Source organism: Pleurodeles waltl, chromosome 9 (genome assembly GCF_031143425.1).
Source record: "Pleurodeles waltl isolate 20211129_DDA chromosome 9, aPleWal1.hap1.20221129, whole genome shotgun sequence".
Taxonomy (NCBI): Eukaryota; Metazoa; Chordata; class Amphibia; order Caudata; family Salamandridae; genus Pleurodeles; species Pleurodeles waltl.
In genome coordinates, this window is record NC_090448.1 from 1,081,433,957 (window position 1) to 1,081,452,098 (window position 18,142).

The 18,142-nt window shown below is 47.6% G+C and overlaps 1 protein-coding gene across 3 annotated transcripts in view; it reads left to right on the plus strand.

Annotated features, from left to right (window-relative positions):
- MIDEAS (mitotic deacetylase associated SANT domain protein) overlaps nt 1-18,142 on the plus strand; it is a 588,535-nt gene that overhangs the window by 249,477 nt on the left and 320,916 nt on the right. For 2 of the 3 annotated variants that reach the window (XM_069208745.1, XM_069208748.1), the window contains one exon: nt 15,679-15,768. The exons of the other annotated variant lie outside the window; for it this stretch is intronic. The gene's annotated coding sequence lies outside the window, so the exon portion shown is untranslated. The remainder of the gene's footprint in view (nt 1-15,678; nt 15,769-18,142) is intronic. 3 annotated transcript variants of the gene reach the window in all.

Sequence of the window (18,142 nt, forward strand, 5' to 3'; positions counted from 1 at the left end):
CGCATTTCCCTCAGGTGTGCCCATCGCTAGTAGCATCCTCCATTCCTTTCCACACACTCCAGTTCCACCCTATTCATCCTGTGCCATGGCCTGTGTGGGTCGTGCCAGATTCTTCCTCCCCTGTCCCTGAGTTAACTCCTATCACCGATGCCCCTTCCTCCCAAGATGTCACTAATTCTGCCCAAAGTGGGGCAATTGGGCGCTGACAGACTCCCCAGGCCTTCTCGTGCAGCAAAGCATGCAGCTCAGCCTGCGCCCAGATCAATACATCGTGCCTCCAGGCCACAACTGAGGGCCCTCCAGGTGATTTCCAGTTCACAGCAATCCAGCGTTTGAAAAGCGCCGGTGCTAAGTATAAAAACCTATCACCTACTTTTCGGGAGACCGGTCTGGGGTCCCAGACCCAACAGGCAAACAGAGGGGTCCATCTTCACACTCACTCCTAGTGTCTCTTCCATGTCATTCACCACCGTCCGCCAACAGTGCTGCATCACAGGGCAGTGCTACAGCAGATGATCCAAATCTGCATCCTCAGTACCACATCAGGGGTACACTCGAGGTTCACCCCCATATATCACCTGTATTCTATGCGGCGTAAGGTAGGTTCTATGCACATAATTGTACTGGATGCATCTGAGGTGAGTGTTCCGTGACACCCTACGAGGGTACGCCAGCGCCTTCCGCCACTCCACTTCAGTCATGTCTCTTCCTAACGTCCTCTCCCACTTCACCCTAAGGTTCTGAAGGGATTCCATTGTGCCTTCATTATGGGCTCTATATAGCCTAGTGATGAGGTGAGTGTCTCCCGCCATTGTTAGTAAGAGGTGAAGTACTGTATGATCCTCTGATTCCACATTCACTGTGTGCCAATACTACCGTATGGAATATGTCAGCATTTGGTAAAGAAGGAATTGTCCCCTTGTAACTCCGCTCTTCTCTATCATACTAGTGAAAGATCTCATCACCCCGTCATGGAAGAGATCCCCCAGGGACTCCACTCTTGCCTGGCCCCAGGCCCCAGTCTGCGATCTCGGTATCGCCCAGCCAGGCGGGCCCCGAGGCAATGCCGTCAATGGGAGTGCCGATGAGTATGCTGTCCTGATTCCCATGCGTTTCAGGCATCTCTTCCAACAGGAGAATGCCACTTTCAGTAACGTGTTTCCCCCCGGTAGCGGTATCCGCCTGTCAATCATTTGTGCCAGTATCAAACCTCCCCCAATCTCTCCCCTCTCAATGACCCTGTCCAATCGCCCTTCCCCTGCAAACCATCTGACCATCCATTGTAGTTGGCTCGACAAGAAGTAAAGTTCAAAGTCTGGGACTCCAAGTCCACCTTCTTCCACAGGGCGACGCAAGACAGACAAGGCAGTCCGCCTGCAACCCCCATCCCATATGAGCTCTCTGAGCAGTGTATTCAATTCCCTGAACCAACTCGCCAAGACCATCACCGGTAGGTTGGAGAAATAATAGAGAAGGCGAGGCAACATAATTATCTTAGAGAGGGATATCCGCACCATTATGGACAGTTTAAGAGAGCGCCAGAAATCCCAGAAGACCTCAAAGATCGGAGTGCCCTGCCCAAATTGCCATCATGAAGGTCCCCCAGGTCATGAAACACCTGAACTCCCAGATATTTAAAGGTGCGGGCGCCCATCCTATATCCGCAGGGCTAGACGGTGGCAGGGGCTCTTCCGCCCCCCATGGAAATACATACGCCTTACGTCTATTGAGTCACAAGCCTGAAAAATCTCCAAACTCTTCCAGTAATTCAAGCGCCCACGGGACCCCGGAGTCACCCTCTCTCAGATAGATTAATATATCATGTGCATAAAGTGAAATGTTATGCTCCGTGTGGCCCCACGTCAACCCCCTGCCTCGGCCATCCACTCGAAATCTGTCCACCAGAGGCTCAACGGCAAGTGTGAACAATAGAGGAGACAAAGGGCAACCCTGTCTGATGCCTCTAAAAATGGGGTATGTCGCTGACACAGCCCGGCCCGTCCTCACCTGCGCCATCGGGCCACTATATAGTAAGTCGACCCACTGCACCCATCCTGAGCATCACTGCCTTCAGATAGTCCCACCTCACCAAATCGAACGCCTTCTCCATATCCACAGAGAGAAACTCTGCCCCCGGTGGCCGCTCAATTCTTGGCATATGCAAAAGAGCGAACAAACGCCCAAGATTCAGAGACGTGCTACGTGCTGGTATAAAACCATTTTGGTCCTCATGTATTATGGAGAGGATATGTTGGACCAGTCTGTTGGCCAAAGCCTTACTCAGCATTTTAAAGTCGCAATTCAACATCTGGAGCGGCCTGAAATCGGTCACCGGTGCCTCCCGTGACTCTGTCTTGGGCAACGGGACCACCAGCGCCTCTCTCATTGTCTCAGGAAGCACGCCCCGCTGGAGAGCCTCTGCGTAGAGTTCCACTAACTTAGGCGCCAGGATATCTGAGTACATCTTATAAAACTCCATGGGGAGTTCATCCGTGCCCAGTGTCTTACCCGCCACTAGATGTGTGATGGCGTTCTTGACTTCCTCTAATGTCACCGGGCCCCCCAGTTGTTCCCGGTCCTCTTTCGTCAATGTGCGCAATGGCAGTGAGTGCAAGTGGGTCCCCAGCACCCCTGGGCCACCACCGATCGACCATAAAGGGCTTTATAGTAATACATAAATTCATCATATATTTCAGTCCGTGCAAGCGAACCCCTCCCGCACCACACACGCTCGTTTTTGGCGCACCTTCCCCCTGGGGGTTTCACCAGCCATGCCATCATCCTGCCCGATCTTCCCTCTGCATGCACAGCCGCCAGGTGCCTCCGGTAACTGTGTTGTCCCAACTGTTCCTCAGCCAGGCTGTGAGATTCTTTCACCTTGAGGAGTCTGTTCCGTGCTATTGATTCCATACCACCACTGTCTCGCTCTCATGTATTAGCTTTTCTAGGCGAACGAGCTCACACTCTAAAGCCCTTGTGATCCCCACTGTTTGTCCCATGCAGTGTCCCCGGCTCACTACCTTAAGGGTCTCCCATTCCACCTGTCTGGAGCCCATGGAGCCCTGGTTGATGCGGATGTGCTCCAAGAGGTGTATTCTAAGCGTTTCCCTGTAGGGTGGGTCCTCCAGCACCATCGGCCTAAGTCTCCACATCGGGATCGGCGCTCGGGGCTCTGCACAATGCCAAATAAGGAGCAATGGGGTGTGGTCTGATAGGGTACGTCCCAAGTACTCAGTGTGTGTTATTTCGTGTACTAGGTTCCCGGTGCACACCACCCTATCTATTCTAGTGTGCACCTGGTGCAAACCCGAGTAGTAGGAATAATCCCTCACTCCTGGATGCTGAGTCTGCCATACATTCCCTAGCCCCCAGTGTGCCTTTCAGTCTTGTAGTCCTTTAGCCAGCTTATGTGCTGATGCCTCTGGTAACGTAGGAGATGGTCGATCTAAGTCAGTGTCTATAACACTACTAAAATCCCCCCCACCACTAATTGTCCCCCCAGCTGCTTAGTGAGTCGCCCGAGAGGTGTGGCAGAAAGGGCACCTGATCCTGATTAGGGGCATATATACAACTTAGTACCACCTGCTTTCCGTGCAGTCTTCCCTCCACAATCACAAACCTACCATCTTGATCTATTTCAACAGTTGTAGCTTCGAATGGGACCCCTGCTCTTATCCACACTAGCACGCCGCGCGCAAAGGCTGAGTATGTGGTGGCAAATACTTGTCCCCTCCATCTGCGCCTTAATTTGTCTACCTCACTCGAGTTAAGATGGGTCTCTTGCAATAGTGCTAAATGTACTCCTCTCCTCTTCAAATAAGTCAGGACTCTGTGCCGCCTAGTCAGTGTCCCCATCTCCCGAATATTCCAGGTTATAGTCTGCCATTGTACTTGTATTATAGCAGGGAAGGCCGCACCCAGCCCCCAACCCCCGCCTCCCCCCGCTGCCAGCATCTGCTTCAGAACAGGACGATCCAGTCTCTCAATGCTCAACACAAAACATGAAAGTGTAACTCACAACTCCCCATCCCTAGGGCACCTCTACAACGGTAGGCCGCCCAGTAAACATTGCATAAGCACTATCAAAATAGTAAGTCATTCCGTGTTCTCGTCATTCACTCCTCCGCGGCTGAGAATCTAGGTGGGGGGATCCGCGGCCAACAGGGCCCCAAAGTCAATCCAGAATCCCCATCTCAGGGCTGGGGTAGCTTAGGAAATGTCATCCCAAATCATTGGCCTTTTGGGGGGTCACCCTGGGGGGCCATCAAGGCTGTGAGAACCTGTCCCTGTTGCATCTGAGGCCTGGTTCGACTCCCTCTCACTGGCCTCCGCCACTGAATCTGTACTCTGCAATGATACCACTGCCTCCAGCGCCGCTTTCCTGGCAGATTCCTTTTGGGCTTGCGTTGGTCCCACTCTCGATTGGAGCTTGCTTCATTGTCTCTTGAGCCCTCTACGACTCCGGCGTCTTGTGCACCCTGCTCTGTTCCCAGGCCCCTCCCCTGTTTTATGCATCTCCAGCCATTGCCACACTTCATCTGACACCTGGAAAAAGTTTGTGTGGCCCTCGGCCATCACCCTCAATCTAGCCGGGAATAGGGGGGAATATTAAATACCTTCATCCCTGAGCGCTCTCTTCACTGCAATGTAGGAGGCTCTTTTATTCTGTACCTCTGCAGTGAAATCTGGAAATAATTTTACTGTGCCATTGGTAACATAAAAGGGTCCGGCCTCTTTTGCTCGCCTCAGCAGTATGTCTCTGTCTTGGTAGTGTAACAACTTGGCCACGATCACTCGAGGGGGTCGCCTCGGGGCAAACGCCCCTGACTGCACCCGCTGCACACGCTCCACTGCAAAGAAGGGGGTGAGTAGTTCCGGGGCCACGTCCGATCGCAGCCACCCCTCCAGAAAAGTCACCATGACCGCACCTTCAGCACCCTCTGGGAGTCCTATGATTCTCACATTATTCCTGCGATTGCGGCCTTCTGTGTCCTCCGCCCTGCATTCCAGACACTGCACACGTTCGGCCAGCTTGAGAACTGTGGCCTTGAGCTCCTGATGCACCGATGAGATGTCCACAAGTACTATTGCGTTTTCTTTGACTCTATCCACCAGCTTCTGGTGATCTGCCCTAAGTAGGTTTACTTCCACCGATACCTGGCCAATGTCCTGCTGGAGAGTCGTCTTGGTGTCCTCAATGGCCCCCAGAATCTTGTCTAACGTGGCCTGTAGGGGCGGTGTCACCGGTTCTGCCATTGCTCCTCCTGTCGAGTCGCCCATGTGCTTGCGGGCCTGCACTTTGCTTCTGTTCCGGCCCCTGGAGGACATCTGTTATGTTGGGGTGGCAAGCTAACAACCCCCACTCCATCTCAACAAGGATCCCAGTTCTCTCAGGAATACTCCTTGTCACGCTTTCTGCCCCCAGTCTTGTCCTTGGGTTGATACTTAAGGCCCCCAGACTAGGCCGCTGTCCCCTGATGCTCACCTGGGCTTCCAAATATTTCTTCCTCTTCCCTCAATGCCGTACATGAGGGCTTCCTCTGCAGGGGCCCCCGCGTATCTCAGTCCGAGGCAGGGCCCCTCACTCAATCCTTTATGCCACTATCGCTCCTCGCCCAATGCTCAGTTCACGATGGCCCTCAAGTGCAAGCCAAGTGCTGCCGCAATGTCTGTCAGCTCCAAACTGCGCCACCGGGCGGCACACTCTGCCTATTTCACTGCTCACTCCACGCTCCGTTTGTTAGGTTTGCCCCGTGCTCCCCTGGTGGCATGTCTCACTGCTTCCCCAGGCTCGAGTCACTCGCGACCTGTTCTAAGCCCAAGGCACTCTCTGCCCATAGGCCACCAGGAGTCAGGCTCTGCCCATCCGCAGGCCGAGTCTCCACTGGTGCCCCCTCACGTGCTGTCTTGCTCCATCTGGCGCTGCTCACCTTTGATTGCCAGAGAGCACCGGTTGGGCCTCTTCCTTCTGCAGCCTACTGCCGCGCCAGGCTCTCCCCTGCCAGCTGGTACTCTGCTTCAGCCTCTGTTGGATTGCTCCGCCCGGCATTGCTCTTCCCGATCCTCGACGAAGGGCTCGAAAACAGCCCCAGGCTCCAGCCCAAGCGGCTACCCCGCCACTCCCCTGGTGTTCTTTGCCGCCTTCAGTTCCCGGTGGGTTAAGGATGAAAAGGATAATTAATGGTCCCTGGCGGAGCCGCGATTTCACACGTCCGCCATCTTGGCCATCCAAGCCACGCCCCCGTCTCCAACCAGTTTATCATCCTGATTTAGGATGACAGAGCTGAAACCTGAGGCTCAGCATCACATTTTAAACTTCTTTTTCAGAGACCCCTTCATTCGGCTCTCGTGCTCATGATATGTCACATATGAAAACTGAACTTGACACTCTTCGGGTGTTTGGAGGGAGTAGAGGAAAGAGTATAGAAGACATTCCTACAGGCCCTGTGACTGCCAGTATTTTAGTCAGATGGTTCAAGCCCTTACTAGTCTCAGGCAAAACAACAGTAGCAACAGAGACATCAACAAAATAAGCGTCAGTCAAGAGGCAGAGAATGTCAGTAAATGCCTGCCCAGGCCACTAAAATAATCACAAGTCAAGCAATGAGTGGCTTCTTCCATCTTCTCCATAACCCACAGCGGTAGGGGGACGCCTAACATTTTTTCTGAAAGAGTGGAAAAAATATTACCAACAACAAATGGGTTCTGAATATTGTAGAGAATGGATACTGTCTCAGATTCACATCTCATCTACCAGCCTTACCACCAAAGACATCAACCCTAGTCCATCAGCAAAACCTACAGCAGGATGTCTCAATCCTTCTCCAAAACCATGCAGTGGAAAAGGCTGTAACGTTTCTCAAAGGAATGGGATTTATTTACATTACTTTCTTCTAAAGATGGGACCGAAAAATGAGTTTGAACCCATTTTACACCTTAGAAAGAAAACAAATGGGTTTGCAAAAGAAAGTTCAGAATGATGGATCGCCCATCAAATCTAACTTGAACTTCATAAAGGGGACTAGCTATGCTCAAAAGATCTCCAAGATGCCTATTTTCAAATCCTAGTAGCCAAGAAACATCGGAAATTCCTGAGGTTCACAATAGGAAGAGAACACTTCCAATACAATGTTCTCTCTTTTGGTCTGAAATCTGCATCACAGACTTTTCCAGATTCATGGCAGTGGTCTCAGCTCACCTTAGGAAAATAGGAGTTTTCCGCTTCCATTTCTAGCAGCTGGCTCATCAAGGCATCTTATTAGCAATATGCAAGCCAGCATTACCACATGACTGTTGTGACCCTCAGTGTGGCTGGAGCTGCATGTGAATCAAAAGAAATGTATCTCAGTGCCTGTTCAATATCTTCAGAATCTTCTAAAAGTCATTAATTTCCATCAAGACATTGTAACCCAGACCATAGTGACAGATGATTCCCCTCTTGTGTTGGTGTGCTGTGATGGACCATCTTCAGATTCAAGGCCTTTGGTTTCAGAAGGAACAATCATACCACATCATCCTACTGGAATTAAAATTGTTCTTTCTTGTCTTAAGCACCCATTCCCCTCAAAACCTTCGTGAAATGCTTTGTTCTTGGTCGCTATAACCTCTGCACGTAAAATTAGTGAGATACAGGCCCTATGTTCCCACAACCTTTACACAGCATTTCATAGTAACAGGATAGTGATGAAGACCCGTCCTAAATTCCTCTCTAAAGTGGTCTCAGATTTTCATGCGATACAGACCATTTGTTTTTTTCAAAATCCCTCCTGCCCTGCAGAGAGATCTCTCCATACTCTTGACGTTAGACACTGTTGAAGTTTTATCTGGCTAATATAAAATCTTTGAGCAAATCAAAGCAACTTTCTGTAAGGTATGATTCTTTACGAACAGGATTGGACACTTTGAAACAATAAAACCTTATCAGGGAAACCTAAAGCCCATTCCGATTGAGATAAAGCAGGTACTGCTGAATTACTTAGAAACATTTCAGTTCCTGAAATATGCAAAGCTGCTACTTTGAGATCAGTTCACACCTTTAGACATTATTGTCTTGATTTGGATATGAAAGAAGATGCCTAAATCGGGCAAGCCTTGCTAAAAATACATTTACTTAGTTTTACTATCCCTTTTCATCTCTTCTCTTGTAGTTTTCCTTGGGATGAGCTAGCTAATCTATTCAGCGTTTATGATTATAAATGGAAATCCCCTGAGGAAGAAAGGATGGCTTCCTACCTGTAATCCTAGTTCTCTCCCATGAGAATCGCCATTGAAATTATAGCCAGTTAATTTCTACGTAAAAAAGAACTGGGTAAACAGCCACCGGCAGGGTATGATGGGACAATGGAGGTCAGTGTGCAGTGTACTATTCTCACTGTTTCTGTGCTGCAGATTATAAAGTTAAATTGCCCTATTGACCTATATACTTTAATAATGAGAACAAGCCAAAAAAACTTTGAATTGATGTGTAGAAAACACTCCTATAAACTTATAACAAATATGTGTGCCAACACCAATGAATTTTTTTTAGATGTGCTGTCACCAACTTAACTATATGTGCACATCACAGATGAACTTCAATATAATCCTTGAAGAAAATGTGTGTACATCACGGATTAACTTCTTAAAATGTGCTGGTGCAAACTATTTGTACGCAGTACAGATCAATAGATCAGGGCTTGTTACTTTGAACAGTAATGTTAACAAACATACAGCATGAAGTGGTGAGTTGCTAAACAAACAAGGGAAATATATACTATTACAATACACTACAGAGTGCCCATCAAACATCAAACTTGGGTTTTCTCATATTTCTGTGAGGGATATTTCTGGAATATGAAGGGAACAACAGCAGTTCTACCACGGAGGGTTCTCACACTTCTCATATAAAAATGGTGCTCCACTTGATTGGGTGATCCTATTGCTTGAGACAGGAAAAGGTCAGAAAAAAGCATGGTAAAAAACAACAATTTTACTTTTAAATTATGTCGATTATTGGATGTGAGTAGCTATGGTTGTAGGGCAAGGTGCGGCTGGCATAGCCTCCAACCTCAGACAATTCTGAAAAGTAAATACCCAGGGAAGTTAAGGGTGGTGTGGCTTGCATGGTTCCCTGTGAGCAGTCTTACATAGAATGCATTATGTCATAATCCCTTATGTCCACGGGCATTTTGTTACCCTCCCTTTCATGTGGGCAGATTGGGGGTGAATCCCCTATTCTGATGGATACTTCTAAACCATTGATTCCTGACCTGAGATTATATTGAGCACCAGACTGGATCAAGTGAATTTTCTAGCAATGCTTCCATATAGCTCCTCTCTTCTGCCCCAGAAGTGATGGAGTGATGCCACCTATGAAGACATCCTTCTATGCTGATTTCAGTTCTTCAATGCTGATCTGGAGCCCCGCTCCCAACTGTGTCCGTTTTCAGATGAGTTGCATTTCACAGTTTGCTAAGGACCATGACTCCATCTTGCTTTGACTTCAAGAAGCAGATGTTGGTCACGAACTTTGGGGCTTGAGCTCCGGTCACAACTCACAGTCTGGTGATAAATACATGCGCATGCACCTGAAGGCGATACAGGAGAATGGGGGGGAACTCTACATCATCAAATATAAGAAGAGGTCTCGCTCAAAACAGAGATTCAGCTGTTGCTCCAAGCTTGCCAACTCATTCAAGGTGTCTGTCCCACACGGAGTCCAGTTCACACTCGAAGTCTTGTGATAAGTTTAAGATGTGTCATATAAGCACAAGAAGGCCAAGGGGCCTGACCCCATTCCGCTACTCGGGGGACATCAGACATGAAGACATTAGGGTGTAAAGTAATAGAGCTATTCCCCCATTCATTCTTCCAACTATGATCTGGCATGCCATTGATCCGGGCATGCCTTGATTTCCTCAGGCCGCTGTTGACCTTGTGGCAAACCTTTTTGAGGTGCTTTTCGTTTCATCATGCATGCCTCTGGGCTGCACAGAGCCTCACTTGGTTCCAGTTGGACTTTTGCCAGCAGGTCCTCCTTCAACACCAAGTGAACCTGTGGGAACTCTTCTGACACCAGTCCATGCTTCCACTTAAGTCGCAGGGTCCATGCCAGTGCTTTCTGTGCCAGCATTGGTCTAGAACCTGACCCCGTGCCAGGGCCCGACCCTGAGCCCTTGTTGGCTCACTCCAGGCCTATGACATGTTTTGAGATTACATAGGTCTTTCGTTGCAAAGGTGCAACCACTTCATTTGCAACCAGATCCAAATCCTCAACCCCTCCTATCAGAGGCTTGAGGCCTAATTTGGATTCCATTGTGATGCGGTTCAAGGTATGCAAAATGTTTCCCATGATAATGATGATTACGAGGAGGCCAGCGATCTGTTCCCCCTCACTATACTGAGATTGAGCTATACCAGGATTTATAGAATATCAGTGGGTTAAATAATTTCCCAGATACTGATCTAGATTTGACACCTTTGTCTCCAATGGAAGAAAGTGCCTCTTTCACAGTAGTTGAGGAGGACAGCAGAAGTCCTTGATATACACTTGACTACTGATGAGACCGAGGAATACTTGTGACTGAGATCCTTCAGCCAGGTACAAATTCTTCAGTGTCACGGATACCATTCACATGACGGATTTACAAACACCTTTATGGTTGCTTGGTCCAAACTGTGCTAGGGCACTCTGGTCAGTCAGTCAGTTGCAAGACAGCATAGGTTGGCGATCCCTGTTTTATGACAGGATAGCCTACGTCTGAAAGCTTGGTGGTGCAGGATTCAACTCATAAAATTACCTCTAATGCCTTTTGGCCCATTCTTTGAAGAGAGAGTTGAAATGTATTGATGCATTTTGAAAACAACTGTTCTGTTTGGCTAGTGTGGCGTACCATCATTGAATATGGCCACCAAAAATATTGCCCTCTGTACCAGAAGACATCAGGGCCTTGCTGGCTCAATCTATACATGGCAACCATGATGCAGTGAAGTATACCTTGCATATTAATTTGGACCACCCACACTGTATGGAGAGAGCTATTGGTACCACTGTAGTACTTAAACTGCATGCCTGGATAGGGTCAACCGTGTTTTCAGTGGATGTCCAGGCATCCTTTATATACGTGCCCTTTGATGATGTCCCCCGTTTGTGATCATTTTTCAATCCTGAAACCCAAGCTTTCCTCAATTAAACATACCATTGATGTAGTGTTGCTGCTCCAAATGTGATAGGATTTAAACTGGATTTCAGTTGTCATTTACAAGACGTTAGTCTGCAGGTATGCATGCACTGCTGATAGAATTATGCCACATCCTATGATTAAATGATAGGGTGCGCTGTGACTTGCCTCCTAGCCATGGGACTGGGACGATCCTTATAATTTCTTCTGAAAGATTGTGGTAAAGTCTTGGACCCTCTGCAGAAAATGAACGGTCTCTTCCTTTAGCATTTTTTAAATTTTTAAATCAGGATAAAATAATAGGATAATGATCAGAGTGTATATGCTGAGTTGTATCTCATGATCATAGTTTTAATTTTTTTGTCAGTTCACCATATGCTATTCTTTGCTCTGTCATTCTCACTTCAAATGTTATTCTAGATTTTTCAAGAATTTAATATATTCTTTTTGTTTATTCATGAGATACGCACAAATCTAGCTGCGAGAATGAAGATTTCATAGCAAATAGTGGTTGTTATGTAAATCTCCATTCACTTTACTAGTGCTTTGCAGTGTAAAATTACATTGATAAAGTTGTAGACACGATTTTGACTGACCCGAGCATTATAAATTACATCGCTGAGGCATCAGCAGTTAGCACACATCACTTTTTTACAGCAAGGATATGCACATTCTGGTAAAGGTTGAGCAGGGTGTTCAGGGTCTCTTAATATTATCCAGAAGTGCTTGAATAAGAATCCCTGCATATTTATTGATCCTTCCAGTCATAGACGTTGTCCTGCTGCAAACTGAAGGTCTCCTTCCAAAGGTTGTGGATTTTGAAATCCAACTGCAATGACTTAATTATTTATATTGCTCATTAGGCTCATTAGGCACATAAAGGCATTAGCAGGTGGGTGGTTTGCCATGTATGAAGTGTTGTGCTTGTGTGACCAGAGTGGCACACTTACCATGTCCATAGGATGTAGTCCCTTAGTGTACAGTGGAAGAAAGGGAACTCAGAGATAACACACGTGCATTTTACTTAAATTTGATCATTAACATTGATTGAACAGGTCTCAATGGGGTCCACCCAGTAATGACTTTGGAACAGCTCCTGGCAAGCACTAGATTCAGGCAGTCTTGGCAAAGTTCTAAACAAATCCTTGGAAAACACCAAAAAGAAACCCTTAACCATGTATGGTAAATACCAACCTTGATCAGTGATTTGAAAGTCCGTCTGTGAGCAGCTTAGAACAACTCACAGACATACACGAGTGACTATGACATGTTCTTAAGTAATTAAATAGGAGTGACAGAGGATCACGCCCAACTTTCATAGGTTACTGGCAGTGAAAGTAAATCTATATAGTATCCACCAGGACAAGGGAACAGAAGCCATTCCCTACAGTGCCCATCCAGGAGCAAACTAAGGGCCTCATTACGAGGCTGGTGGTCTTAAGACCGTCAGCCTCGCATTGGCGGTCAGGACTGCTGCTGCCGTGGTGGTCTGACCGCCAGGTTACTGCCATCAATGCCAGGATCCATGATCCCGACTGGCTGGCGGTGGCAGTCCTGCTTATTACGATCTTCTTCCCGGCTAGCCTTTTCATGGCAGTTTTACCACCATGAGAAGGCTGGCGGGGAACAGATGCAGGGGTCCCCTTGCCCAGCACCATTGCAGTGTTCACTGTCTGCTGTGCAGACAGTGAACATTGCGAAGGTACTGCTGCACCCTGCAGCTGCAGCATTGCCGTCGGCTCGATTACGAGCTGGAGACAATCCTGCTGCCTGTTTCCTGCTGGGCTGACAGGCAGAAACTGAGGTTTCCACCTGTCAGCCTAGTGGGAAACACCTAATAGGTCTGGTGTGGTGGTCACCACTACAGCGGCAGCCACCCTGTTGGGAGTTTGACGGACGGGCCATTCTGTTCGACAAACTCTTAATTAGGCCCAAGTACTAACTCACGGCTTACCCAGGTTACATGTAACCAGCCAGAAATTCTGTAGTGCTCTTTCAGTTGGTGTCTGGAGCAGATATGGGCAACCCAAAAACGTATTCACCTTTTAAGGGTAATTATCAGAGCAAGGACAATGTCAGATCCCAACCGTAAACCTATTTTGAAAACCCTCTAGGAGGCCAATGTCATACATATTCTATTTCAAACCTGTATATAGATGTTGATCATGGCCAGCTACTCACGAGAATGGCAGTCTAATTCAGGGCAGTGTGATCAACTCTGACTTTGCACTGAAAAAGTGCTCCTGAGAGTCAGTAAACTCGTAACTTGTTGGAAAATATGTGGTGTGACACCTGAATAGAAAGCTCCCTCCCTGCCTTCGAACCATGATGAGTTGGCTGGCAGATGCTGGGTGTAGTACTGCCCAAGGAGGCAAATACAAAGGTGCCATTTTCACCAACACATAGTGTAGCACGAGCCAATGAGAGCGGTATCTGCAGGGAGCAAAGTGACTGACATGTTGAAGCTGGGCTCTTGTGGCAGTACTATATCTTAACCCTAACAGTGGGAGACCTAGCATGCAGATTGTTGTGTGCCTTCCACATTCATGTGTTAGGATTCAGTCAGTACTATTTTTGTCGAGAAGAATGTGACAGCTTAACCAAGAGAGTTGTTATAGATCTGAGTGGGAAATTGAAAGACAAAACAATATCTTGGCCACACTCAAGGGAGGATGAACCAAGGATAATCAGAAGAGGAGACATTGCTCCTTCTTGGACTTGACTGCACTTTCAGGAGACACCCTGCTTGCTTTTAGGGAACAAATTGAAAAACACATTTCACAGGTGGCATTGAAATTTGAAAGGTTTATTGAAAGGGTAACCATGCTGGAAATGAAGTCACACAACATTGAAGGTAAACTGGAGTTGGTGGTCAAGCAGCAGGCATGTGATTGTGCCAAACCCTCTAGCCAAGGGAAACATGACTGTGTTGAAAGAGAATGAGTACATGACTAGCATATCAGAGTTTTTGGAAAGCTTAAATCAGCAAAATTAAATCTAGTCTAGGAGTTTACAACTGGAATGGAGGGCCAGGATCCTATTTTCTTTACAACAATCTGGTTAACAAGGCACTGGAACCCAGTCTGGAAGACAATCAAGAATTAGGTGAAACAAGACCTCCAACATAGAGGGCAAAGCCATTGGACCCACAGTGATATTTTGGGTGACTGACTGAAGGGATAAGGAGTGGACCCTGACATCTGCATTTGTCAAGAAAAAACTGGTGTGTCAGGGCCATAGTGTTCTTCTATTTTTAGATGTGGCACAGATCTCAATCGTGAAGCAAAGATCCCTAAATGTAGTCAGGAAGTTAATAGCCCTGTGATTTAATAAATCTCAGCATAACATGCAGAGAAAAAAATACATATTTTGGGATGCTGAACAAGTAGAGACCCTGCTTAAAACGTGAAGATGATGAACGGCGTGAAGCAAGGCAAAAGAGGAAAGAGTGGTTATTGGTGATTCTCTGTTCCTAGTGCGATAAAATATTTAGTTTGTGGAAGGGTGATCCACCCCACCCTGAGACTACAGTTCATGTCAGTGGTGCTGTTTGGCTGGCAGTGTTATTTCAAAAGAGCATGCGATTTATGCTTTTCATCTTCATCCTGTTTACGCTTTGTTCCCTCAATGCCCTTTTTAGATCTTGCCCCCCAGACTGCACAGCTTATGAAATACCTATTGTGAATTTACAGTGGGCTCACTGCATAGTCATTGCGTATCATTGGTTGGTTTTATTGTCACACATAATTGCATCCTTCTTTTTCGATGGCTTGCCTTCCTCTTCTTGTGTTTGTTCCACACACACGTCTTTCCTAGCCCGCTCAGTTTTGCTCCCCACTTATCCTAGCTTGCCTGTAAAAGCACAGCAATGGGAATATTTTTGCTGGGGTATGACTAAAGAGCATAGTTTACAGGATTGTTTTTGTTTTATCTCCTGCATTCCACGTACGGCATGAAAGCATAAACTTTGGAACACAGAGGCTTTCTATGTTGCTGAGGGAAAGGCCCTTCTGTTGCACTGACTCATCTGGCATCTGAGGAAGAAGGTGTACTTAGCCTTACACTTCTCCAGGAGACCCATAGAGCTGCTCCTTGGGCTACTCCAGAAGACTAAGGCCCTCATTATGACTTCGGCAGTCCAAATCCTAGCCACCGAAGTCCCGCCAGCCACAAGACCGCCAGCGATGGTGGTCTCCGACTGCCATATTATGACTGCTGGCGTCTTTACGCCAGAATTTGGGCGGAGAGCCGCCAGCAGCCATACTGGCGGTCGGTTGGCAAAATTTCTTCCAACACATCAAAGGCTAACATGGGGTGCCTGAGTACTGGAAATGGTGATAGGGTGTCTACATATAGTTTATGGTTTGCAGATGCTATGGCAACAACAGTGGTCCCTAGATATTTCTCGAAGGGCAGAACACAGTGGTAGGCCTAAATGTATTGGAATTAGAGGCCAAAGGGTCAATTGTTTGATCAGTGTTGCATCTCTGTGGTTTACTAAGCAATCTTTTTCTCACAGAATAAAAGAAGAAGGGGTTCCAGTCGTTGATCAGCCTCTGAGAATTCAGCAGTTGTGGAGATGCCTCTTCTTGAGCTCAGTGGTTAGCAGGTGAGTTACAAGTGCACATCAACCAACCGCCTGCTTAGTTGGTCTCCTCTAGTATGGAAGTCCCCGTCCTTTATCCACAGCCAACTGGAGCACTTTTGATCAGTTGACTAGCTCTGTGGTAGAAGAGGAAACGATGACACTAAGATAGAGCTCGTCAGTTCCCTCTCCACACTTTTATTTTTGTCTTTCCTTCACCCTTAGTCCATATCAAAAAGAAAATTTCAGTGGATCCCTCAAAAGGGGCAGAGTACCCATCGGACTGGAAGAATGCCCTGGCACTTCCTTTGCTAAAAAGAAATGGCGCTGACCCAGCAGATATTGCAAATCACCATCCAATCTCCTCCATCCTGCGAAGGTTTTAGAAAAATGAATTAATATTCAACTCAATCTCTATCAGAATAATAATTTTGCTAGATTTCTCCCAAACCTGATTCAGAGCTAACAGTGCACAGAATCAGCATTGTTGGCAGTGTTGGGCAATATTAAGCTCTAGGTGGATGAGGGCAAATTTGCTGCTCTGATCCTCCTGGTCGTGTCCCCTGCTTTTGATGCAGTCTCCCACCACCTATTGCTGTAAAGACTATGGGGGTGATTCTGACCCCGGCGGTACTAGACCGCCGGGGCCATGGTCGGCGGGAGCACCGCCAACAGGCTGGCGGTGCCCCGCAGGGCATTCTGACCGCGGCGGTTCAGCCGTGGTCAGAAGAGGAAAACCGGCAGTCTCCCGCCGGTTTTCCGCTGCCCTTCTGAATCCTCCATGGCGGCGCAGCTCTCTGCGCCGCCATGGGGATTCAGACACCCCATACCGCCATCCTGTTCCTGGCAGTTCGCCCGCCAGGAACAGGATGGCGGTATGGGGTGTCGTGGGGCCCCCGTAAGCGGGCCCCACTTTGAATTTCACTGTCTGCATTGCAGACAGTGAAATTCGCAACGGGTGCAACTGCACCCGTCGCACCTTCCCACTCCGCCGGCTCAATTCTGAGCCAGCGTCCTCGTGGGAAGGGTTTTTGCACTGGGCTGGCGGGCGGCCTTTTGGCGGTCGCCCGCCAGCCCAGTGCAAAAGCCAAAATACCCTCAGCGGTCTTGCGACCGCGGAGCGGTATTTTGGAGGGGGGAAGTCTGGCGGGCGGCCTCCGCCGCCCGCCAGACTTAAAATGACCCCCTATATGAGATCGGGCTGCACTCTTCTACTCTGAAATGGTTTAGCTTTTTTTGAGCAATCGGTTTGTCTGTCCAGCTACCCCCCTTTAAATCACAGCCTGTGACTGTCAACTTCGGTGTTCCCCAGGATTCGTCTCTGAGTACTACGCTTTTTTAATATGTATGTGCCTCCTCTGGTTGGTATTGTCAGAATGTGGGGGATTTGATACTAAATATGCAACTGATACCCAGTTAAGTGTATCCATTGATGAGAGCAGTGACGTGATACAGGGCGAATCTTGTCAAATGTCTTACAGAAATAGTGGATTTGATGCAGTCTGACAGCCTAAAGCTCAATGGGGAGAAAACAGAGATCCTACTGTTTAAGAGGGCCAGCAGTGTGTGGAGTATTGCGTGGTGGCCAGCCTCTTTAGGCTCTGCCTTGAAACCTAAAAAGGCAGCTGAGAATGTAGGCTTTCTGATTGATGACTCAGTCTCAATGAAAGGCCAGATCAACATTGTGTGTGGGAGCAGCTGTGCCCTCTTCTGGTCACTCCGCAGGATTTTCTATTGGATTCCAAATCACTGGTGCAAAACTATCATGCAGGCACTATATGAGCCAACTGGATTATGGTAACGCACTGTATTTAGGGATGGCCGATTACCTCTTTACTCACCTGCAAAGCATTCAAAATATAGCTGCATAACTGATCTGTAATCTTCCTGCTAGGACTTCAGTATTGGCCAGTTTGAACTATCTTCATTGGCTGCCTGTTCGCAAAAGAGAAGTTTTCAAACTGCTTAGCCATGTGCATTGGGCAGTTTACTCTACTGGGCCTGTTGCTCTAAAGTAAAATCACTTTCTATAAACCTTTGAGAATACTTGGGTCAGCCAATCAGGCCATCATTTTGCAGAGGCATATAACTGCAGTGCATATGGGTGGACGCTCCACTTATTTGGTGGCCACCCACTGGAATGCACTTCCCAAATTTCGTCTCACTCATGATATTATCACATACCAGAAATTACTGAAAACACTTTTTCTTCTCTAGAAGGTATTCTGTTGAAACATTACCTTTTATGTTGGTGTTCTTTATTTGGTCCAGGCTGGTGTCTAGCGCAGGGATATCACCCTGTGGCGGATTGTGCACTCTAGAAATGCCGAAAATAAATAAAATTACCTGAAACTGTTGGCAAAGTCTCCTTCATAAGGAGCAATCAAGCGAAAAATAA